The sequence below is a fragment of the Dinoponera quadriceps genome, unplaced genomic scaffold (assembly GCF_001313825.1).
Source record: "Dinoponera quadriceps isolate SergipeBrazil2010 unplaced genomic scaffold, ASM131382v1 scaffold2102, whole genome shotgun sequence".
NCBI classification, from domain to species: Eukaryota; Metazoa; Arthropoda; class Insecta; order Hymenoptera; family Formicidae; genus Dinoponera; species Dinoponera quadriceps.
This window is the reverse complement of record NW_014556306.1, coordinates 163,647-190,210: the sequence shown is the minus strand read 5'-3', so window position 1 is coordinate 190,210 and position 26,564 is coordinate 163,647. Positions and strand designations below refer to the sequence as shown.

The window sequence follows — 26,564 nt, the reverse complement described above, 5'->3', positions numbered from 1 at the left end:
AAATTAAATACGTTAATCGACACCGAAATATAAAATGTGCCATTTTAACACTTACACATGTTGAATATCGACTCAATGCAGAATATATTGAAATGACATAAGCACGATATGTTGAATTAATATACACAACTATGTTAAAAATTTAATACAAAAATTTTAACAAGGACCGATTTTAACCCAAGTACGAAATGTTTTCTATCGTGGGTCATACAATCAATGTTGCACTTAATTACGTTGGAGACACGAAGACCAGATTATTAGTCATTTTGGACAATGTTCTTCTTTACGGCTAATTTCATCGTCAATCCTCTCTTCATGACGACGACCACGTCGTCCGATCTAGGCGCAACGAACGCAAAGAGAGAAAGAAGAGGACAAAGCGCGCGAGGGGACGAAATGTTTTGCATCGTGCAATACCATTGTCGGATCTCAACAGATAGCCGGAAACACGCAACGAAGCGAAACTTCCGGTGAAACCGACACCCGTGCGGCATACATGGTGCGCGAAACAAACCGCACAAGACTCACCGCGCGCGCGGTCGATACATGGCTCGCGACGAGGGTATTAAGCGTCGAAGTAACAGGGTAGAAATACGACGCAGTCGCGCAAAATTGCCGCGGGCTGATGTTAACACATTTATGCAAACGACCAACGAGTACGAAACAATTTGTCAGCGCTTTAATGAGAGTTCCTCTTGTTACTTGCTCTCTCCTCCTCCCGCCTCATCTGTGCGCGGTGTTTGGTAATTTTAATAATTTGGCATTTTCCGCTGGGTATTTTTAAACCTCGTGAACTGCGCAAACACTGGCCGAGAGTTGAAGCGGAAACGAAACTCTAATTCCAGCTCGATTCCCCGTCGTATATCGGGGAATATACGGCGCATCGTGGACATTTTCACGGAACCTACAAATTCAACGAAACGAACGTCTCGAATAGACGCGTCTATCCTTGTGAATTTTCTCTTTCTCCATTGTTCCCCCCTTAATTATCCACCCGAGCCCCATATTAATAACCATTACCACACATGCGGGATGCTCAGATTTCAAGTCAGGATACAACCTCCCATGTATGTATCATATTGATACACATTGAAATTCACGATTCACATTGAAATTCACGATTCACATTGAAAAAACCCAGATCTAACTCGGTTTCGAGAATTCAAGTGAAATTCCAATCTGAATGTCGCATGTGGAACAAACTAACGACCATTAGTACGGAGTTCCTCCCGCGAGGACTTTTACGGGCGCGCGCCAATAAAAATTCTCACCAGGCCGAGAAATGGGACGGCGGTCCCGCTGATCGTAACGACGACAGTAAACGTGTAACGAGGGGCGCGTAACTTCGGGAGGATGCGAAAACGGGTGGGGACGGGGTAGGACTTGCGTAAGTTAATCGCCGTCATTCCCGTCGATTTACTCGGTCGCACCTGGGGCGAGACAAAGACCCAGGAGTCGCGGCGCAACGAACTCGATCGCGTCGTTCGACGGGGAATTCCGAAACGGCGACGCGACGCTCTGGAAGTGAGCCAAGGACGCGTGATCATGAAATCTGCAGGTGCACGAGGCGGGGCTGTCGAAATGCCGCCAAGTACGTGTGGAAAAATTGACCCGTGGCGGAATGTAAATACACCCAATGCGCTGCGTTGGCGCCGAGGAAAATCACTTCGGTCTCCTTGCTTCCTCATATATTCTCAAAAAAGGGAGAAAACGGAAGAAGCGCATACATTTGTGAGCGCCGAGGCCTTCGATCTGAAATTCAAATTTCGGATACGACGGAAAGCGGAGGAGGTACCGGTCGATTCGTCGGGAAAATAATCGCCGACGTGGGAGAGAGTTTGGCTGAATTTTCGAACCGTCGCATCACGATGACTCAGCAGCGGGGCGCTCGTTTTCTTCTAACGCGAGTTTGCAGACGACACGCGCGTCTACACCGTCGTCTCATTGAAAGAACTGCTTCTTGATCACTCTGGGAACGCTGATCACGCAAATCTCGCGGCTGCGCCAGCGGTCTGAAATTTCAGATTTTAAACACCCTGTACGCGCGAAATCATTTTTTTATCTCGCGCATTTTCGATGCAAGACTATCAGCACGACATGCGTGTCCCCTCCTCCTCACACACACACATTTCGAAGCCCCCCCCCCACCCTCTCTCTCTACCCCCTCTTCCTTTTCTTTCTCAATTCAATTAGAGAACGTCGTCAACGAGTAATTCGCGGATCATGCTTCAGCACGAAAAACAAATCGCATTCGTGCCTGCTACAATGTTGCAACACTCGCGACAGCGGCCGTGCATTAAGCACGACAGGCGGTATTAAGGGCGATCAGTTGCTGTTATTACGACCCAATCAAAAGCGACGTCGGTCGGCCAAGGGTAGGCGGTCTCGATTTTCGGTCGTCACCAACCCGACATGAATATTCCACGCGTCGCAGCTACGAATCCTCGTCGCTCGGCGACGGCGAGAGAATAGTGCGCGTCGTTAGGATTTACCGGTGTTCGGAAATCGTGCGCAAAAAGCGACAGCCCCCGTGATCGATCCAGCGAGCGAGAGTTACGCGCCGAGTTAATACGTAAAATCGTGCCTCCTTGAATAATTCATGGGAGCGCGGCCGGTTTGTTTTTTCTTTTTTTTTATCGCCGCAACGACCGAACGCACGCTGCCATTCGACCTTCGCGCGATAGAGCGATCGTTTTCACCGGCTCGTTAGAAATTAATGCGTCAAACAAATCGCCGCTCGATCCTCCCGCGCTTTTCCTCGTTCTCATCACCGTCGAGCTATTTCTGCGTGACCGCGGCCCGAGCGAGCGAGCACGACGGCGACGCGATCTCGATTCACGCTGCATTCGCGCGAAAATTCCCACGGAGTCAGTGACCCTTTGACCTACCTCGCCGACGATGTGAGCGCCCTTTCTTCCTTTTTGCACCCCCTCTTCCCGCCATTGGTTTCGCGATATTGTTATCACCGCGCGCCGCAGACTTTCCTTCACGGCTTGATAGGACGAACGAACGAAAGGATGATAACGAAGAAATATCATTGGCACCCGAGAAACACGCGTGTCCTCTTCGAGGTGCGTTCGCGAATGTAAATCGACACTATCGTTGACGACTTCCCGTTCACTATAACGCGCGATATTCAGGTGGCCTTGCGTATACGCAACTCGAGATCGCGTCATCGTTTAAACAGATAAAAGGGGGAAGGAAAGGCTCTAAATAGGATTCCATGCGGATGCCATCGAGCGCGCGACATAATTGCGGAATGCGACAAAAGACGACGATTTTTTCGTAGCGCGTGCGTGCACAGCATTGTATCTTCGATCGAATGAAAGGGATGCGACGAGGAAGTAAGATTAACACATTGTTGACCGGTCACGAGTTAACTCGTGTCTTCCTGCTCAAACGTTGCTGACCGGCCACGAGTAAACTTGTGATCGATGCAAGATATATTTGCAAAACCTGTTGTGTACCATTACACGTAGGTGATTGCTACACCGTTTATCATACCAAAAAGAAATATTAAAAGTTAAATATTAAATAAAATTTATTGAAGTTTATTTATATTGTTTCACTTCCACATCCAATTACGAAATAATAGCCGATGACATGAGATAAATTCTAAGTAAAATTGCCGGTGTCACAATGTGTCAAAAAAGTACTAGGAACTTTGGTTTAAAATTGATTTTTAAATAAAAATGTTATGATAATTGTTAAAAAAACAATTTTTTTAATAATACCTGAAATGCATCCTATTTTAGAATTTTTTAAAAATTCGTAAAAATTTATTTTCAAGTAAAAAAAGTTATGATAATTATTTAAAAACATAATTTTTTTTCAATAATACCTAAAATGCGTCCTATTTTACAATTTCTGAAAGTTTGACAAACATTGCTTCGTCAATAAAAATGTTATGACGATTTTAGTAACGTGCAAGTTTGCCCAAAAACGTGTGCGGTCCCAGGCGTATGTCTTATAGATTTCTTAACGGCCCGCAATGTGTTAATATGTTAACGGCAGCAACGTCGGGTCAAAAAATGACATTTGCCGTTGAATGTCAGACCTTTTTCACGGTATCTTCTTATAAGAGTAAATAAAAAAATACAACGTAGAAAGAGAGAGAGACGCGTTCGACGCGGGTGCATTTACGCCGATGCGGACACAATCGCGCTAAATTTTCATTCGCGCCAAGTTTTTCCATACAGGACTTTCCCCGCGTCGCGTAGCAACGTAGCGCGGAAGAAATTTGCAGCTGACGTCGTGAAACGGAAGTGGCTTCGAAAGCCACGCCACTTCGTTCTTTTTCCCAGGTTGAAAAAAGATAAGGAGGAGAGAGAAAGATAGAGGCAGAGAGAGAGAGGGGAGGGAGAACGTGACATGGGCAGGTGTTGCCGTCGCTCGCGAATGATATCAGTCCCTTTCCATATCAATATACATACGCACTATACACGTATATATGCAACTGAAAATTAAAAATCGTTGAAAGGGATCGTTTAACATGTGTCGCACGAGCGGCGATCTCCACCTCCCGATCAGTTCTCACGATCGTCTGCAGGTCATATTCATTGATCGGAGCCGACGCGACGTAAACTCGAGACAGCCTCTTGGTGGCGAGAGAATGAGAGTGAGAGGGAGGGGGGGGGGNGGGGGGGAGAGAAAGAGGAAGGTATCGACGAGAAGAACTTAAGAAGCTTTGAGTTGAAGAACAATTCAGTACTTTGAATCGTAACGCAATTTGAACACATCGCGTAAAAAAAAAAGAGAGAGAGAGACGAGAGAAAATTCGCGATAAACAACTGGCTGATAATCGCATCGGCGGGATTCTGCCACCGTTATCGCGATCTATTCCGGCTGGCGAGAATCGAACAGTCGTATTAAACGATACACGACCGGGTATAAACGCGATTTTTTGCCACTATCCGGAGTTCCGCAGCGTCTGGTTTCTACGTCTAGCCTGGAGTCCCTTTGAGGAATGTCCGCCTTCGTCGGCTCGTTTCACGCATCATTGGCATCGTACAGCGTTTTCTACGGCGATAACACAATATCTAAGCGATATCGGGATTACCTACCGGTGGACAACATCGGGACGAGCGAATAGTTCAGAGGTATCTCGGGCGTTTACGGGCTGCCGAATACACATACACACGTGTATAATGAGCGGTGTTAAACTATACTCGAGCGCGGTTATACCCGGGGCCTGTGCGGATGCGAGCGTTTACGCGTTACCGCGCTAATCTCATCCGAGATTACGGGTGGCGAATAGCTTCGTCGGGATTCGATTAGGACGGCAACTCGAGCAGCAGCAACAGCGGCGGCGGCGCGTCAAGAGCAGACTGCAGAGATTAGATCGCGATTGGTTACCGGAGGAGATTCGTCGACCGAGCACTCCGTCGAAATCCGCATCGAGCCGCCCGGCCGCGACTTGATTGAGACTCATTGCCCAGCAAGGTCGAACGGCCCGATTTCTCTCTCTCTCTCTCTCTCCGCGTACATGTTTTACGCACGCTGCATGGGCTTACCGCCGCCGATCTGGCTGATATTTCGAGGAAATACCTCGACACTTTTTTCTTAACATGTGATTGTCACATCACCTATATTGAATGACGCGTCAGTTTCTACAGAAGACCTGTCACCCACAAACAGGCGATGGTTTCACTTGCCAGATCGCCAGGAGGAAAAAGATTGGTTGAATTAACGTGGTAACGAACGGACCGAGACTTTCACTTTGGTTCACTCATTGTCACGTTAATTCTGCAACTGATCTTTTATCTTCGTGTAGAAATAAGAGTTTAGTAAGTATTATATTTAGGAGAATATCAATTAGATGATGAAATATCGTTAATGTAACATAACGAGAATTTCATTAGGCCCCATTTGGGCCTAATGAAATTCACACGTGAATTTAATGTGGTAATCAACGTGTTGATAACAATAGCTAGGTAATTTTTCACTCGCATGTAGATTTTCTCCTCCCATTTCTTTGGATCTTCATCATTGAAGACTTTTCTTTATCATAAAATAATTTAACAATATCATAGAGTTCACGGAAAGTACAAGGATAATTTCAAAAAGAAGTGAGTTAAAAGTGACCCATCCATGGTTCTAGAAAAGAAAAAAATTGTCGCAGTTCTAGTGTTAATGATTTTTTTAACCGAGATGTTATGTATTCTCGTTACAATTTTTAATTTTTAGTACATTTTTTTTCAAACCGGATGTCTCGATGCGCAATCAAGCCTCGAATTTGACTTTCAGATGATTAAAACAGAGTTCTGAGGGAAGAAATATCATATTTGGCAAAGCAAGAATATATCGGGCGATCCCCAAATGCGTCTTGCTACTGATCGACAGTAAAATACGAGAACTTAAGCGCCTGCGATTGGCGCACAATTGGCAAGTCACAGCGTAGGCGAAACTCTTAAAATATGGCAGTTTACTCTAAGTTCACGTTCACTCTAAGTACCTGCTTGTACCAAAGTTCTTTCTCCACATTAATACAAAAAACTAGACGTCCGTTAAACACTGCTCGGAGCACGTAGCGTTGCGAGAAAACACATGAACGCAAGACGAGACTGTAATCGCGCGTTCGTCGAAGTTGAAATTACAATTGTACAACTTCAACGGGGTTCTGGATGACGTCGCGACCGCGTGAGTCTCCCTCCGATCGATCGATCGCTCGCTCGCTCGCTCACGCGCGCAAAGGTTCGACTAGCGTGAGTAGAAGGGGGAGAAAGGAAGAAAACGAAGGACCCAGTCATCCGTTCAGAGAAACATCGACGGTTGTCACTTTTGGTTAACCGGAAACGCGGTAACATCCTCCGAATGTTAAAGCGAGATACTCTCGTCTACGACCTTCCGCATTAATGAGCTCGGCGTACATTCGTGCTTTTGCGACACCAAATCTCTCGTCGAGGCGCTCGTTTGGCGATTTAAATTCCAATCTCGTGACGTCCCGCCTTAAGGATCCGACGCCCTGACAGACCGACAAAAAATTTCCTACGGTAGATCTGGCGCACTTCTTTGAAAGATCCCACCATAGTATAGGCCCGTTTTCTGTCTTTCTTTTCTTTTTTTCCCGTCGTTTCCTCCCGACGCTATTAATTTTCCGCTCGTATCCCGACTCTCTCAAATTCCCCCGTAATTTGTTGCCACTCGAAATAAAGGACCATAAATCAAAACGGTCGGTTATATCTGTATAAAGAATATATTTCTTATTATAACATTATACCATTATCGAATCGTTCTCCGAACAGACAATTTTCGCCGGTTTATCTTTATTGAATCGAAAATTAAAAGAATATGAAAAAAGATATTACGAAAACTTACTAATGATTTTATAATTGATTGTGTATTATCTGATATTGATTATAATTGATATATAATTGATTGTGGTGAATTATTCGCGATGAGATTTTATCCTAACAGTGTAACGACATTGTTCACCGTATTTAAAATTAACATCGTCGTCGGAGATATTCAAATCGACGGGAAAGAGGTTGACAGCGTTCTTGAAAAAAATGAGCGACGTATCCTACGTTGCGTGGCGAGCGCGTTTCTCTCTTTTCCTCTGCGTGCGTGCGTGGCCCAAATGATAAAGCAAGGACTTGGGAAACGTGGAGGCCATTTCCGGCGATAATTTCGCGTCCGACCACGCGCAGGACCGACGGAGACGGCAGTTTATTACTTTTAACGATCGTCGTTTATTACGGTGAAAAAAGAAACTCGGGAGGGATAAACCTCGCCACGTATCGAGCGCGCGCGCTTATCTGCCGGGGTGACGCTAGATAAAGAATAACGATGAGAATTAAATCGACACTTCTGTCGATATATCGGCCATCCGGCGCGACGCGCCGCGCCGTACCGCGCCGGATGAACGCGACACGCGTTTTCTGTTTGGTATCAAGAGAGAGAGAGAGAGAAACTGTATGTTACTATATTTCTATCCATCGTGTCACTTAAATACGTTTTAACCCGTGGCGTCATGTATCACGATTTTTTCTGCCGAAATAACGTTTCGCGAGCAAATCGGTGCTATGCCGTGTGAAGAAATAATAGGACATTTTCTGAAAGCAGTAAATTCTCGTCTGAAATAGAGCTTCGTGGCACGTAAAGGCTGTCTACAAATTGCATAATTCCTTCCTACTCGATATATTGGGAATTAAGTTAAGGATCGGGATGTTTAATTCGCATAAATTAAAAATAATTTGGTGCCTGTAGCGTTTGAGAGGCGATGAAAAGGAGAAAATCCCGGTAAAATCTCGCGTAAGATTCGCGGGAGAATTGCATGGTCGAGAAACACAGAGAGTGAAAGGAGCACCCAGTATATTGCACGCTGTATAGTAAGAGGTTGACCCGTTCACTGTTAGTATGACAGTGTTCGCCGACTTTCCGCGTGTGTGTCTGTTAGTGGCACGAGAATTCCACATGTAATTGTCTGTAACCTCCGGTTACAGCCGCGAAAGATCGTTGAAATTTACATTCGCGACGAGGCCTCGTGACATTTCGCGGACATTTTTCAAGTCGCGCTTCCTTCCGCGCCAGGCAATTTTTTTTTTACGCCGAGAACTCGCACTATCGATTCTCGCGTTTCTACGTCGAAATTCGTCTGCGCTTTGTAAACACGCGTGTCCCGCGCCCACCCGTTTCCTCGACCCGGTCGATACGCAAGAGATGGGGAAGCAATAAAATATGAACCGCGTATTTCGTAAATACCTGCAGCGAATAATCGTTTGCACGGTAAACATTGACGATTACAGTTGCGCGCGCGAATCGCAACTCGGTCGCCGCTGGTTTAATCCCGCGAGTAAATTCTGCCAGATTATCGAACATCGGTTTATCTTAACGATTGAATCCGAATCATCGCGTTTGCGAAAGAAAACAGAATTACTTCACACGCACGCGAGACGAAAACAAGCAACTGATTATCCTCGGGTAAATGTTCCGCGCGAACAGCAACGCCGTCGTCATCATCGTCGTTGCCGTTGATAAAGGATAAACGTGGCCTCTATTTATTTAGCAATTACGTGATATGTAACGCGCACATAGAATTCAATAATTAGCAATTTCGCACGAATAAAAATAATTATATACTTTGACGAGATCAACATGAGCTCATTAACGTTCGCTTTGACAATTAACCAGGCATTGTTTAGTGATCGGAGGCGTTGAAACAATATTTAAAATCTGACGATCTCTCGGTATAATAAATTTTATTACGCGCAATTATTAGGCATGCAAAATAAGATTAATGAAGGGCGTAATGTGACATAATTAATGCAGCAAAGGCCGGATAAATTCGGAATCGGTTAAATCGCCCGATAATTATAGGTCTGCAACGCGATACGGATGAAATTGCGCGAAATAAGTTGAATTAGAAAGGGACATGCACGATACAATTTGTCACGACGACTGACGCCGGCCCGCGAGGATCGACCGTGACGCGTGTTAATTGTCAGTTTCGCGAAACGCGGCGCGCCGAATCGATGTTTCGCGACGGTCGTGATTTCGCCTCGCTGTGAAATATTTATTTGCGCTTCGCCCCACGCAAATAAATATGACGAAAAAACGAGCACAGCGCGTGCGAGAGAAAAGTACCCCCGACGGATATTACCGGGAAAAGAGGACTGCGTCAGAATCCTAAAATAACACTCTCGCATCGCGGATTGTAACAACTCCAAATTGCGTTGTTTCCCATCTCGCGGAAGCCGTTCGCTTCATCCGACTGCTAGCGGACGATTTATCATCGGCGGTGATGAGCAACGACGCCGAACACATCGACGGCGAAATTCGACGACCTCACGCAGCGGTTACATGGTTAGCTATCGAGTTCCCGGATTCGTCCGATCGAATACGATATTAGGGCTACTCGACACATTCGAAATTGCGGTATAATTCGACATTTCAAGTTCAAAAGAAGATTCGAATTATTCGAAATCTATTTGAAAATATGGAACGTTGAAGCTGTTAATGAAACAAAGAGTGCAACAAAATGCTGTGTAATTAGAGAGTATCAGTTTAACCCAGATAACATAAAGACATCTTAAAACGCTTTTTTTTCTTAATAAATGTGTTATTTATAGGTAAGTATCTTTAATTCAATTCTAAGATTTGTATTTATCTATAAAACAAAGCAAATGAAGAATGTACAAATAATAAACAACGAGTCTCGGTAACTTTATTTTAAAATAAATGCAAATTTGGCCATATGTGACATGCATAACGCAATGCAAGAAAAAATAATATTCTTTAGAACAGTAAATACCATTCACTATGTAAAATGAATTCACGTACTTTCCGGCTCTTGAACTTTTGAATATTCAAATATTCAAGCATTCGAATATTCGAACATCCAAATGTTCGAATTTTCAAAATTTCGTTGTTCGAATATAATGTATCGAAGGTTCAGAAATTTGAAGCTTCGAATATAATTTCTAGTCCTAAGATACCGTAAACGCGCGAAGATATCCTACATTATTCTATGTCCTTCATTAATCTTGCCTTCGTAACCTGATAATTGGGTTAAAAAATATATCAGCAAGAGAGATTCTCGAATTTTGTTTCAAGGCCTCCAATCGTTAAGCAACACTCAATTAATTCCAGAAACGATAGAAAAGATCTGCGAAACGCAGAGTATATCTATTTGCTTCCTAGTCCCGCCGTAATCAATTGCGAGCAGAAGCAGACGTGAATTTGCACGAGCGAAGCACTCAGTCGGGCGCTCGAATGTTTGTAATTACCGAAAGTACTTCGATAATGGGAGGGCACGGCTGAAATTCGAGATCATATAATTCTCCACAAATTTCCAATTGAAACGCGTGAAAAATCGCCGAACAGCATTTTACGTTGAAAAAATGCGAGAGGGTGGATACCACGGGAGAAAGAGAAAGCGTGCCAAGGTCGCGGGTCGAGGCGTGAAGGTCCAGCGCAACATTGTGAGAAACGATTTATCGATCCGGGATCGAGTCACGCGCACCAATCGGATCTCCGATCGGTGAGAGATCGGCTACGCGTATCTGCGAATTTCGCCGAGAAGACGTTCACTTCCTGCATATCGAAGAGAGAGGCGCGAAAGAAAAAAAAAAAAACAAAATAACGAGAGTGGAGCGAGAAGCGACGAAGTTTTAATGCATGAAGCAAAATGCGGCGCGGCGGGGGCGAGCGCGCGAACAGCGCCGCGAGCACTTTAATCTCCGTTTCCTTGGCTTGACTCCTTTCAGAAACGTTCCACATTAAGATGTTGACACAAAGAGCATTCTCTTCTTTCTCAACTCAGAAATAAGATACGCGTTCTCTTGGCGTGCGTTTACCTGAGAAGATAAAGAAGGACCGTCCGCGGGCACGGTCGTTTTACGCTTTTAATAACGCTCAACGTTCCGAAGGCTAAGGTGGTATATCGCTTTTTGCGAGAAGAAGGAAGAATGTTTTTCTACGCCCGATAACCTCGATGCGTAATGAAATGTTATGATTCATAAATGCTCGCGGTCTTACGAGTGACTTACGAAAGAACGCGGCGATTTCCCTCCAGGATAAAAGCGTAACCCCGCGCGTTTATTGCTCCACTGTTTATTAATTCTGAATCTCTCTTTTGCCCCGCTCTTCGCTCTCTCCATTCGGGGCTCTCCGCCGAACGCTTTAAGCCTGCGCTGATTAATTTCGCAACGGCGCCAAACCCGGTATCAAATCGCTCCTTTCGGCTAAACTACGCTCAGTAAACACACCTCGAGCGAAAACCGCGATTCACTCGCCCCGAATGGTGATTAATTCCACCGAGATGCCGTGTAACGGAAAGAACAGTCGCGTCCTAGATCACTCCCGACGCGTTAGAAAGTTCCATCGCAATTTGTGTGAAGTGAGTTTCGAACGGCCAATCAGCCGGCAGTGATAGCGCGCGAAAACGCTGTTGTTATCGCGAGACCGGCGATTCGCGCGGTGCCTCCGCTTTGGAGGCCAAGGTACCCATTTTTTCTCGCATACCTCCCGAAACGTCCACCGAACTGAAGCCGCTCCTCCGAACATGAAGCGTTAAGAATGATGGGTGGCGGGTTTTTCAGCGGCTCGAAATAGCGTCGGGGGAGTCGCGTGGTTCTCGCGCGATCGCCTTTTATTCACGTCCGGCCTCGCCGGCTGATTAAAAAGGACTGGTTGGCGATTAATCGATCGACCGGCCGCGCGGCTCGATGCGCCGTTCTTAACCCAGTTTCTCGCGACCGTTAGTCGGAAAATTGCGATGATCTGTTATGTCGGGGGACTCGTTAGAATACCTCGAAGGGAACAACACGCGTCCTGTGTATGCGGAAGCGTCGGCATAATATTAATGTAACGGTGAAGATTGCGCTCACAATGCGTCCGTGCACTTTGACACATTCGCCGGAGACGATATAAAAGGCAAACACGGAGGATTTCGTTCTCCCCGATGCGTTGTTGCCGTCGACGTATATTTGGACGGCCGAGACAGAATCGGAATATGGCCGTCTGACTTGACGTCGATCGATACGACAGCGCGTATTGTATTTCAATTTAAATTTGACGCGGGCTTCAAAGAGGGTCGCATTTAAGGTTAAATGTACAGTGAAAATACGGTTCGTTACCTCGCGTAGGTCAGTACGCTTCGGGGGCAGATCTACAGCGAAGCAAACTCGGTCACAGAAATTCAAGAGAAGGGAAGACAGACACGAGGAGGAGGAGGGTGCTGTTGCTGCCACGCGCGCTTTTTATACTTTCACTTTTAACGTCTGCCGCCGGTGCTACAGAGATTGTCTAACTAACCTCGAAGTTACGCGAGTGAAGGAAATGAAAGTTAGCAGGCGCCACGTAATTGTATGTGGAAACTTTACGCGAAGTGCAAGCATTTTGGTTGTTGCGCGAGGTATAACCGTGTGTGATTCCGGATCGTCATTTCAAATAAAACACGCTTTCTGAGAAACCGGCGGCTACTACCGCCGACGAATACCAAACTTATCGTTCTGGTTTTGTAACAAACATATATGCAAAAATATATCACGTGGAAATAAAAAAATGCATATATAGGCGAACGCAAACTAGCAAAATAATGATGCGATATTCACGATGTGACGTATCACATCCGGCGCACGGGGAACCAAGCGTGCATACAGAGAAAGGAAATTAAATCTAGATAAATAAAGAATACTGAATTATAAAAGTTATAATATTATACCTTCATGTATGTGCGACCGAGGGACAATAAAGATCTTGTCGGAAGCTGTTTCCAGAGAGTAAACATTGAGAGAGAGAGAGAGAGAGAGAGGGAGAGAGAGAGAGAGAAATGGACATCTGTTAAGAAGATATTGATAACTTTCCCACAGAAAGAACGAGAGAGAAAGAGATTTCATCACCAAGAATCACTGTCAGGATAAATAAAATTCTGAAGGGCGAGATAGACGCGAAATTAGACGTCTCCTCAAAGCTGTCGCTATCGGCAGCCATTCTCGACGAGTGAAACTCTCAAGTACACACTGAAATTGAAAATTGTCCTCAACTTCTTTTGTTCGCTCGAGAATTATACTCTATGAAGCATCGCACTCGCTTACAGAAAAATCTGCAAGTATACGACCATCGAGAGTCTTATTTCTATAGAACTTTCGACTTTTATCCTCACTGAGAGTCATTCACGACTCTATTCATCGAAGAGCGTTCTCAGTCAACGTGGCAGAGAGTGAAACTCTCGAGAATGCACGGAGACATGTCCAGGAACAAGTTATATTAACAACATTTACATATTACGATACGTTTGCGATGGCCGTGGGAAAATCTCGGTTCTTGCATGAATTAACTGTTTGTCCTTGTTTGCGCGCGCAAAATCAGCGCAATAGAATTATCGCGTGCACGAGGTATGAAAAAATAATTAGAGGAATAAAAAAGACACGTTAAATCTAATAAGATGATGTGCGCATTCAATAAGCGCTTCAATCGTTCCCGCTTTCAGAGATCATCTCTGGCATAAATTCAGTTATCCCGGGTATCTAACGACCGATAATGCCGCATCGCGGTTTCGCACGTCACGCTATTGCTAATATCCTTTCCCGCCTTAACACGTATGTTTCTGCTGATAAATCTCTCGTTTACGGTATTACAGAAACCGCGTGTGTGTAAAGCTGTGTCAGACGGCAAATGCGTCGTTCGTTCATTCCTTCCCTCGCGTCAAATACGCAAAACGTCCTGAAACTAATGTTTCCTGAATAAATAATTATAAGTACACGTATAAGCGCGTGTATATATAGCATAATTATATAAATAATATAAAAGACGATAAGCACGTTATGTCGCTTCAACTTCTATATCGGTTATTCACACAGTTTCAGATCGTTCCTCGCCCTGAAGAACTAAAATATTCACGAAACGTTGTCAACAAGTCCACGAAGGACGTAGTGTTAACTCGAAAACCAAATTGAATATTTTCCCAAACCGCGAAAGCCTAAAACATCAGATTCTATCGGTTCCGTAAACGAACGCGATTCGTCGTTTCTGTGAGCTTAGCGATCACTGTCGTTCTCATTATCGATAATAAATTCCGTGGGTAAAATTAAACGAATATTCGTCATTTTTTGCGTTACTTAAAAAGTGTAAGTTTCGAGAGAGGAAAAGCTTGGCGCGTCGGGGTGTTTCGATTTTATTCACCCTCTGCTGTTACTACCACTTCCGCTCCACGGATAAAACGGTTCGTGCCGCTAAGGGTTAAAGACCGTCGTGCAAACGCGCGAGCCGTGCGTGCGATATCGATCTCGCGTCGGGCGAATCGGCTCCGCACACGTCACGTGTCCCGATGTGGAACACGCGTGGAACACAGCGTGCTGCAACTAAACGCGATACCCCCCTTTTACGCCAACGCACGCACGCGATATTACAAGGAGCGCAGCCGGACAAGTCGGGCCGTTGAGGAGAGAGACGACCACGCTGATCAACGAACCGTTAGCTCTCGTGCAATCGACATTTAACACATGGTGCAATCGGACCGCGTGTCGCATCGTGGAACGCGTGAGCGACGTTAATTTCGCGACTCGAAAGTCCTGAGATCCGTCGTTTAACTAGAAAGAGAGAGAGAGAGAGAGATATATTGACGACATGACTGTATCTCACAACGCGAGGAAATTTCATGCGAGAAATAAAACGAGCATTTCTTTAAGTGTGTTAAATATGATTAAAAGGTTAATTAGTATATTCTTCGAACGCGAGAATTACATTTGCTCAAGGTAGACTTGTTCTTCACAGTGTGTCAATTCCACTTTTCACTTTTAAAGATTTATAATTGATGAAAGCTGATGGAGGGAGAGAGAGGGGGAGAGAGAGAGAGAGAGAGAGAGAGAGAGAGAGAGAGAGAGAGAGAGAGAGACGGTGACGACGTAGCATTTCGATAGTGACGGATGTGTACGCGACGTGTACGTGGCTTTAACGACTTCCTCTCGAATAGTAGTTACAACCGGCGCGACGAGTTGTGAGGTAACAGCACGCATGGGAAGACATACCCTTTCACTTTGGCATTTCACTCTCGCGAGATCGAGAAGCTGCCATGATGGCACGAGCCGACAACACAACGGGCGAAAGTGCACAAAAAGACGACCGTGGAAAAATTGCGCGCGATTACGTTGAAATGAAGCAAGAATAAACGGTCGCTCTCGTATTTATACCGCGGGATCTTTTCCATCTCGCTTATCTCCGTGTTTTATTCCTAATGAGATATTATGCAACCGCATCCTATTATTGTGTAATTTTACAGCATCATCGTTTAATTGGAATGACGATGTCAGTTCTAAGCCGAGGCATTCCTCCTGCGGATAGTCATTTCATAACGTATCTTAGAATCGTACTTTGTCTAAAAATGAATGTGTAAAACAAAAATGAGCTGAATTATATTAACAATATTACCATATAGAGGATGTTTTGGGGATAATGTACTACGATACCGTGCTTGTTAAGCGTCGCGACTTAGCGAATACTAGTAGAACTATAGATTATTCGATCATTAATATTTATCGAAATATGAGAAAAGTTACTTTTTTTGCAAATAAAGTATTCCGTTTTATCCGGCCTATATTCCATATTATTAACTACCCAAAATCTACTTAAAAAAAAAATTGATGTAATATTAAACTTACTACAGAAATCTATTAGAGGAACACGTTATAAAAAATATTTGGCATTACAACTCAATGAAAACTAATTTCAGTAATCTTTAACAGTTTGCGATTTATCTTAAAAAAACTCTAGGGTATTCCATAATACACGCGCTTTCTCTAATCGTGCGTTTTCCGAAGTACTGAAAATGCATAATGTTAAAAGCACATGTTTATTCCTATCGGCTCGCGTAAATTCGTTAGTTCTCTCTTAAAATATCGATTCGTTACAATGAATAAAGTCTTAATATTCGCATTCGTATGACGCAATATGTACAAAGAGAGAGAGAGAAAGAGAGAACAAGGCGATCTCGCGAAACGCTATAAAAAGGCCATAAAAGTATCGCATGAAACACAAGACTCCGACGCGATCAAATCTCACAATTTTCACAAAAGACATCGCTCGTTGTTAATCCGAGACTTATACCGTCGCGTTATTTAGCGCTAAATACGCTCATCGTACGTGAAATCTCGCGTTGTCAGGTTTTTCTACGGCGGGGGAATTTCCGTTAGTCGGTGAATTCCTGCTGTTATTTCCACAATATTTTCACAGTTGTGTCTAAATAACTAGTCACGAACGATTTTTGCGTACACCTCCCGTTGCGACACGCGATACGCATGGGATCGATGCTGTCTTTTAATTAAGTTATTAGCGTTGACTGACCGTTCATTCAGAGTAGACCGAGCGCGCGATAGCGATGCTGACTGGAGGAACTGCCAGTCCGCGGTGAAAAAGATTAATCACCGTTGGATGCAGTTGCACTGACAAACTCGCCGCGTCGAATGTAATACCGAACTTTCTCTCTCTCGTTTTAATGTGCAGCGAAGATCGTATCTTCGCTGCCGCGCTGTACGCAGCGAAAAGCGCGAATCAGTTAAGGATTAACCCGCGAGATTAACCCCGGCGTTTGTTCTAAATCATTAACAGAGATCGGCTAGAACGGGCGTCGAGAATGACACGCGATAAACGCACGTCAGGAAGATCCACGTTCCATATCTCGTGCGTTGTGCAACGTAATTGCGACAAAAACTCGGACTTAACAATAATTAAACTATGTATATACGCTACTTGTTAATTGACTACCATCCTCTCTATCCGTTTAATATTCTCCAGAGTCGCGATTAATTCGCGACTAGCATGATAGATTTTTTAATGATTACCTAAGCTACGGAGAGAGAAAGAGAATACTATATTTCGGTTCAGAGAGAAACTTCGAATAAAAACTAATTCTGCAAGATATTTTAAATATTCTCGACTTTTGACGCACCGACACGATTTTGCAATCTATTTTTACGTCATTCTATATTCATAGCTTATTTTTATGTTCACGTCTCTGCAAGCAAGAGTATATCTGATCTCAACCGAACCAGCCAACCGTGCGACGCTTTGTCGAAGTTTTAAGGATAAGCGCGACAAATGATTTCCGACGCACCCTCGCGCGTATAAATTTCGCCAGTATCGAGCGCGCGGTGTACGCTGGATAATATCGCTGAACGTTCGCGATTCCCGGTGGAAATTCACCTTTATTTTCAGGATTTTTCGATTAGACGCGCGCGGTAGACTCATTTTCGATGCTATTTGCCGTGTTCCCGATGCGCGTGCGAAAGAATGAACGACGGCTGATAACAGCGCATTTATAATCGGCCTCTATATATTGAGAATTTGTCCGCTATCTGCGTCACGGGCGGAAATTCGCCGCGAATTGCGCACATTTGTCTTCTCGAGCTGGATTTGGCGTTAAACGCGGCTACCTCGAGCCTGTATTTACCACGAGTGTATGCGCGCGTATTATATCGTTAAAACCTGGCGCGCTCGGGCAAAGGCCCGGTTTATCGTTCGACGCACAGCGAATGCAGGCGCCGATGTTAATCGACAGATAATTAATCGTCTAATAGTCATAAATACGCGAGAAATTTGCTATTGTCGCCGCGCCACGTAAATCGCAAACAGAATCGTAATGCGCAAGAGAAATAAACTTTGCCGGACTGGATTATTCCGACGAGACTTGCCGACGCGAATAAGAATCAACTTTATCGCCACACACAATACGCGATATAACATTTACAGCTCGGATTTACAGTCGTTTCCAGCCGAATAAATGTCACGATTTTAAGGGGATGTCCGAGTGGCTGTCCAACAGAAGTGTCGGTAATAAAATCATTAGTAACATTACGTTACGACGTTATCAATTAGACATGTCATTAGACGTGTGTTTGTGCACGAGGGACGGAAACAATTGATAGTTAGTCTTTATCCAACTAAGCTTCTTGCTGTTACGTCCGTATGAGCAATGCATTAAAGTGTGTACATATTAAAACAAAACGCCTTTTATAATAGATCCCGGAATGATATAATGCTCTCTTTCAGCCTATCATACTGGTAATTTCGTATACATTGACACTATTTTTCTAAACTAGGCTTCTAAGCTTAATTCTAACAGTTGAATAGTATTTGTTTCGAAAGTAATTGTAAGTAACTGTACTGTACTTAAACTATGTGTCGCGTTCAAATAATTATTGACGCGAGCATTGCGGCGTATCACGCTTCAGCTTTTTGTCCAAGTCTTCGTTGCGTCGCAAAGGTTAGACAGTTGCGTAGAAGCTACGCGCGCGAATCTCGACGTTTTAAGTCTCTCTCTCCTTCTCTTATTCGTGGAAAGACGTTCTCGGTACGATAACAAAGTAAATGCGACGTGATCGGTCTCCCTGCCTCGTAACGTGCGACCGGTAAACGGCCATCATCTAACTCCCGCACGCGAGATATGCCCTGCGTCGGATAAAACCCGAGAGTCTCGGGGCTTCAGGGACCCCCGTTTACTTTCGCTGGTTAAGGCACACAGATGTGGCGAAGGCGCACGATTCTAAATAAGGCACGCGAACCGTCGCAAGAACGGGTTTCGCGCAAGGTAATCCCCTTAATCAGACACGTTGCGGTTCTATTTCGCAAAAGCGCGTCGCGAACTATTCAATTTGAATCGACGGGATACGTCATTGTGACATCACGATCGATGACTAGACTCGCTGTTGCGGAATTTCACGCATTCCTAAACACGCAAAAGCAGCACAAGTCGCCGAATTGACGGTGCGATCGGGCAAAAATTCATTAAGATCAATTCGGATGCGAGGTAGCAACAAATTGGACGCGACACAACAACGAACTTCTTTCCAAAAAACCGGTTCTCCTGCTGCGAAATTTGTGATGTCGAATTTTGTACGTATTTTTGCGAACGATTGTCGGTACTTGATTTCACTTCGTTACAGCGAGTCGTTTGTCCCTTGTCGAGTCCCAATGTACAAAATGTTAATTAATATCAATTTTGAAAGAAAGAGAGACGGGAGGGAAGAGTAAAAAAGATAAAGCAATACTGCCAAATTGACACCAGACGGCAAAAGATACGCATCGCGGCTCATTTAAACAGTTGCGTCCCGGGAGAGATAAAACCAATCGATGAACAATCAGGAGGGTTCTGTATTTACGAAAAACTAATTACCGCAACTATTCGCGCGTCCGATGGATCATTATGAACGCAAACGGGACGATTACAAACATTAGCCCCTAGTGGGACACCGAACGAAAACCCAGTGTACATATCCCTCCCGCTCCTCTGGCGCGCGCACACGTTTTTCGTTTTCGAAAGCTGATGAACCAATTTGAGATATTCACACGAGCGAGCGCGATATATTATTATGCTAATGACGTGACATGTGATATTTCGAAAATGTAACCCGTACTTAAGCAATCTCGATGTCGCGGCACCGCAAATAATATAATTAACAACAATCCGGATCGCACGTAGAGTGCAGATTGACCGAGTGATTTGCATCTGAGAGAGAGATTCTATGCGTGCAGAATAATAAAATTACAGGCGAAACTTCTCGAATAAATTACTCTCCGGGCTTGTGTCTCGCTTTCACGCATCCGCTTTATTTGATCTCGGAATTTCGTGCCGAATCGGTTTCGGATACTTGCAAAACACGAGCGCACGCGATACATGTAATTATGCGCTTCGCAGCGAATATTTTCGAGACGTAGGTTAAATCAACGTGAAAATAATTAACGTGTCAATGGTTCATTTGAATGTATGTCGGATAAATAATTAGCGCGTGAAACACACGGTGAACCTTCTCACAAACTGAATCTCACCCTATTTCTATAAATAAAATAATGTTAAAATATTGTTTCGCTTTTAGTTTAGAGTAAATTAGTACAAACGGCACGAAAATCGATACGGTTCGTAACGTGCGTTTCGATACTTTGACACGAACAATGATTCACTGGAATTTCGACACGCGAACCATCTATTATTTACATATATAGTGTCTATAGAACTTTGACCCGCTTCTAATTAAGTAATTTAGAAAAGTACCTACGATTCTTATGTTTTTTGAAATCACTTCTGTCGTTCGCAGCAACAGAAAAAATCGGAAGTAAGTCAGTATTATCGAGTCGTCATGTAACGCATCTCCTTTGATCCTGTACTCGTACCTATTCTGAGGCGAAATGATGCGATTTACGGAAAATACATTCTATCGCAACGACGTTGTTCCCAGCGGGTGACGCGAGGTTGTCGCGGCATGCGTGCGGAGACCTTAACGTAACGGAAAGCGATTACACGCGGTTTCGCTCGGCGATGACGCATTAATCGCAATGACACTTTAATACCGGAAAGGACGTAGGGTATTTATGCGTCGGCTTTATCGTGCTACAAATATTAACGTATGCTTGCGTAGACTCGCTCGCGCCTGAATATGAGCGCGCAGACTCGCGTTCGAGTGACGTTCGGATAAGCGAATTTGCTCTTTGCAAAGAGCAAACACGGCTGCAGACTATAGATTGTATGTGTGTACATGTGTACGATAACTCTTTTACAAGATGTCAAAAATTCAATCATCGGATAGGATGTTAAATCCAGAAGAGTAACAGTTCCGCGTCACAGCTGATTTTGTGGCGCTTGTATTTTGACGGTCGTAATTGCAATTTTTATAAAATATTATCCGTTCATTACACAATAACAGAGTTGGTTAAAAAGCGGCATAAGTACGCTGTGTTTGAGCAATTTCGTGCTTGCGCGATAAGCCATTTTGCCGTGTAAATTTAAACCGTGCTATATTATTCAAAAGCGCATTTGCATCCATTACATAGCTTTATGCTGCGTTTAACAAACGATGGCACAATACAATATAGCAATTGTTTTGCTTGATAAACATACAGGAAGGTTGGGGATTATCGCTCTTCCTAATCTCTGAAAATGGAGCGTCACCGCGCGACGTGATGATCGCGTCTAAATATTAATACCGCAATAACGTGGGACGCGTTAATAATCGCTGAGCGATATTTCATCGAACGAGATCCTCCCGGAGCAAAAAGAGTAGACCGAACGTTCTCATTTCTACATGCTGAAAAGTTTGAAGCGGAAACGATGGCTCTAAAGCTGTTCTATAGCGCTCCTAGACGGCTGATGTCAGAATAACGTTAGAAATGAGATGTTATTTTACATTCGATGATTGCGCGAAATGACTCACGAAGAGGAATGAAGCGAGAATCATCACTTTGCCGGTGATCCGCGAACTGTCAGCGAACTTAACGAGACGTTATCAAGAGATACACCAGATATCTTCTGGCCCCGAGAGCTACCTGCCATAGCTTCCTATTTTATCGCATGCGTGGAAAATCGTTAATCCAAACACCCGAAGAAAATAGAAGCCTCGCAAAACTTCCTATTTTAAGCGTCGCGAACTTCGCACAATGGTATGAAATTACTTGTGTTTTATAGCGCGTTCAATCAATGCGGGAGTATAATAGCGTAGATAAATCGTTATTTTTAGAAACTTTATTTCCGGATCCCTTTATTCGCGCAGATTGGCGATTTTGTCCACGCGAGCGCTCGAGAATTTCGCGTAAACTCTTTGTCCACTATCGAACGAGTGTCGGCGGTGTAAAATTCGGTTCATCATCGAAATGGATTTTCAATCGGTTCAAGTCAAAAGGATTAAGTAACAACAGGAAAACAATGAATTTATTGTACCATTCGATGATTAAAGTAATATAATAAATAAGAGGAAATAATGATAGCTTTGTATATCTTCATCGCTTTTGTGTGCCTACATTGATATAATTACCGTGTCGTGAAATGATAATCGAATGTCCTTCGTTACGCTGAACATTGAATAATTTTCTTTCCGAATTCATCGAACCATTCAAATTCTCCCATTATAAGTCACTTTCAGCTTATCAGCTTTTCTTTTCCCTAATTAGTCATCTTCGATAACGGCTAGATTTTCGCGGGACGCGTGTTTCCGCTTTCGATATTAATGACGGACCTACCTGTTCATTTAATTATTTCATCAGATAAAAACTACTTTCGCCAGCGATAATCCGCGATTAGTGTAACCCGATCCTAATTGCTATGATAAATCACATGTGCATTTAATTGCCGACTCGGGAACTTCCTCACGTTATCAGCCGGGAAAGAGACTGAGAACGAAAATGAAAACGTGGGGGATATCACGCGGCTATAAACGGCGATTTGATTTCCGCGCGCTCGACATAATTTTAATTACTCGCTCGTCCTATAGAAAATTGACGTTGCCCGATTCCATCTTTTACTCCCTCTTTTCCTACTTCCGCCTTTCCTTCTCTCTCTTTCTATCGCTCTTTTCCAGCGGCCCATGCATTGTCCTCTCCGCCAACGTTCATCGATGGAGACACACCGTATTACGGGAAATCGTCCATACGCGACGCGCGTTTTATTTTGCTCGAGCTGCGGATAGCCAAGAATTTTTCAGAATGTTTCGTACAAAAGTACGTCCGTACACGTCCGTATCTCCCAACAACGCGATCGGCTTTGTCAAGAAACGTCGGTAATCGCGCCGAAGAGCAGCGTTTATCGTACCTTCCGAGTTCTCATTTCGATAGATATTTTATTAATTAAGTTCCGAGAGAAAAAAGAACTCGTCTTGTGTTTACGAGTCACATTCAACGGATCATACAACAGCGGTTACTCGCCACTTTCTTCGAGCGTAACCTGCAATAATATTTGTGCCCTCTGTCGTCAGTGAAATTACAAACTGCCGGAAGCGGCAATTCCGAAATATAGTGTCGACATGCACGACCCGTGTGTGTTGTGCTTTTGAATAATTAACCACTGTCAACGGCGCGCGGAAAACGTCGTTCTCGAACGGGTGTCTAATTAACCTTCCTTCGGTGCTCCGCAAACGCGTCCGCCGACAAACGCGGTTAACTTCGTGACGCAGCGCGCGCGGCGATTCTCAAAGGTCTCGCGTCCTCACCGCACATTTAGGGCTAAATGTAGCCGTCCCGACTATAACTTTCGTACTCGTAACTCCGACAGAGACTGACAGTCTTTACGTTAGATTTATGTGACTTTAAGGGGAGGTGTCAATTGACAGAGAGGGAGAGAAAAGACGACAAAGGGAAATGGAATTAACATATTCTTTTTAATAAAATATTCCACTCCTCGGTTACTTTGTCTCGCTAATGAAACTGTCAGAGACATTAATGTAACAATTATAAAATCGTAAGTATAATTTCTTTTTCCAACGAGACAATATATCGTCCCACGCAATGGATATAATTTATTTCAAAGTCCGTTGTTAATATTCAAATTCAGTAAAAAGTTATTCGCCAAGAGGGCCTATGGAAGAACAGCTGGTGCCGAAGTCTGGCGAGAGAAACAATTTTGCGAGTAACTCGGAATCGTTCGCTTTACGATCGCGTATAACACGGCGCTATACACGTATCTCGAGGAACCGACGGTCTCACGCTGCTGATCGCGTAAACGCTCCTGTTTCCAGTCGAAAGAGCAATAAACAGAGGCGCGATACACAAACATCGGCGACGACTCGCTCGCTACGCTCACCAGCGTACTCCAACATACGACACAACACTATTCTGGAAGCTTTGTGGTATTCCTTTCAGGGCTGTATGTAAGACGAACGTTCAGCGAGGAAAACGTGATTACAGCTGCGACGACAATGTACGAAGGACGGGAGGAAGAGCGGTTCGAGCGTGTCATTGTTCCCGGGAATTCTTTAACGATCAAAAGAGACGCCGCCGTAGAATTTCGTCATTGAGAAGTCGCGCGAACGAATGGGAACGCGAGGCTCGAGAGAGGTGTTAATGCGTGTGAGAAACATGGAAACTTAACGCGATTGATTTTACTAAATGCTAACGTAAAGTCGGCGACGGGGATGACGTGCGATCGAGAATTCCGCTGGATTTTCGAGCACGTTGGAAAATATGGAAATCGCGATATTGCCGGAAAATATTTCGACGCGACGGATTCTTCGACAAATTCGGAGATTTTTCGAAAACAAACATTTGGTAGGAAACGAAAATGATTTTCGTGACGTTTAACACTATTCATCAGCTAAGCCTTGAATACCAACTTTTTGTTAAAGCTCTTAGGAAATACATGAAACGAGATTTTAGCGTATATTTTTATTTTTACGACTAAATGGTCATCCCGTCCATCTGTATTTTTATAGCTTAGGGGCCATGATGTCTACTTTTACTTTTACGATTTAATAATTACCCTGCAACCCTAACATAAAATTCCTTCGTAAAGTTGCTTCTTTCACTACGAGAGAGAAGGAATGCGAACATTATGAGACTCACGCGCGCGTGCACACACACACACACACACACACACACACACACTTTTATGTACAATTTTACCGTACCGAATTTTCCTCGAAAGGAAAGGCCGACACCGAGGAATTCCTCAAGAAACCTAACACCATGTCCCAGTAGCGAATGGACACCCCGTAGAGCATAATTTTGAGCACGCACTCCTGGGGGGATTCCTCTCCGCGCACCGAAAACGGAAATTGTTCAAGGCTGTTCCAGGGACTCGGTTTTCCACGAAACTACATTTCACACGTAGAAAACTCACCGTAAATACGAGGATAATCCGCGTACTCTGCCGAAGGTATAGTCGCTTCTTCGGAATCTTCTTTCAGTAGTTCACTCTGTGGCACATGTCACACGAAACCAACGACGTTGTCAAATAAACGTAGGAGGGAACCGGAGGAGAGCGTTCCCTTTTCACTTTCGTCCTGTAGTCTCCTTTTCTTTCTTTCACGTCTCGAGATCCTGCTCTCCGATTCTCGCGCGCGCTTCTCGACCGTTGTCGTCGTTAGGTTAGGTCGCCGGTTCGTCGCGCGGGTAATCGCACCTATACCGCCAGAAAATCCGTTTCCTTCTTTCTTTCACCGACGATCGGCCATACATCAGCCTATCCCTTTTTCACTCACAAATCGCGTCCCTTACAATGCGGAGAATGCCCGACGCGAGCAGGTACGTTATACCACTCCTTTTTTTTCCCCCTCCACTCTATCTCTCTCTTCGGCACTGCAGATCGTTGGGATAGAAAAGTATAAAAAAAAAAATCAAAAACAACGCACAATGCACACAGGTCGAATGCAACGGCGATTTCTCCTCTTTGTTACGAAACTCACACAGCTCGTCTGCGTATCTTCTTTCGGAGAATTCGTAGATTACAGCTCGCGTCGTTCGGCGGTGCGAGAAATTCCGATTTGTCGAGAGATCTCGGTCGATCGGAGCCCCCAACGCTTGGATCGCGTTGCCGAGAGTAACACGACGCCGGGACACCGTTCTCGTTGTTCCGCTCACTCTCCGTCTCTCTCGATCCTGCCGCCGTCCTTTGTTCCTCACGGCTCGGCCGCTGCTACGTGACTGACCGCTTCGTGCGCGCTCGTGGTGCACGAGCTGCACCGAAGACGCCCGAGGAAGGATCCCGACGACGGTTCGTCGATCGGAAACGACCCTCGACGCGGAGAACCGAGGGAGAATCTTTCTTTGTTCAGGCGAGACCGAGCGGCACGACGACGACTCGTAACATAGTTCACTCTCGTCCTTTTCCTTCCTACGTTCTTCCTCTCTCAGTACCTCCTCCCCCAATTCACCTTTCCTTCGTATTATTTTGATCCTTCCTTTTCGCTCTCTTTCGCGCGCGTATATACACACACGCTACACACTCCTCTCTCTCTCTCTTACACTCTTTCTCTCCCACTTTCTCTCGCTCTCTCTCCCCTCTCACGCTTCGCGTCGACGATGCGAACGATCGCGCGGTCTGTTGGTAACTGAGACGACGCTCCGGCGGTGGAGGCCGAGTCGAACCACGGCGTCGAGACGCCACGGTGAATGGTGGGGGTGTTCGAACGACCACCACCACCATCACACCACTACCACAGTCGCCGCCGTCGTCGCCGCCACCACCACCGCGCCATCACCGGTGGTGTTCTTCCCCCCTCTCCTGGACGGCGCGCAACACCCTCGTCGTGCGGCATCAACCCAACGCGGCGCCCGTTGGCGTCATAACGGGTGGCCAAATCGAAAGAAGTCGCTGATACAACCGATCGATCTGTCGCACGCGTGCGACACTCGCGCGTGCAGGACAATAA

The 26,564-nt window shown here is 44.8% G+C and overlaps 1 protein-coding gene across 2 annotated transcripts in view; it reads right to left on the bottom strand.

Moving 5' to 3' along the window:
• The window catches only part of LOC106747244 (brain tumor protein-like), a 58,875-nt gene extending 32,651 nt beyond the window's left edge, over nucleotides 1-26,224 (bottom strand). The window contains exon 1 of one of the 2 annotated variants that reach the window (XM_014624598.1): nucleotides 24,822-26,224. The gene's annotated coding sequence lies outside the window, so the exon portion shown is untranslated. The remainder of the gene's footprint in view (nucleotides 1-24,821) is intronic. The other variant, XM_014624596.1, reaches the window with a different exon arrangement.
• Between the last annotated feature and the right edge of the window lie 340 nt (nucleotides 26,225-26,564).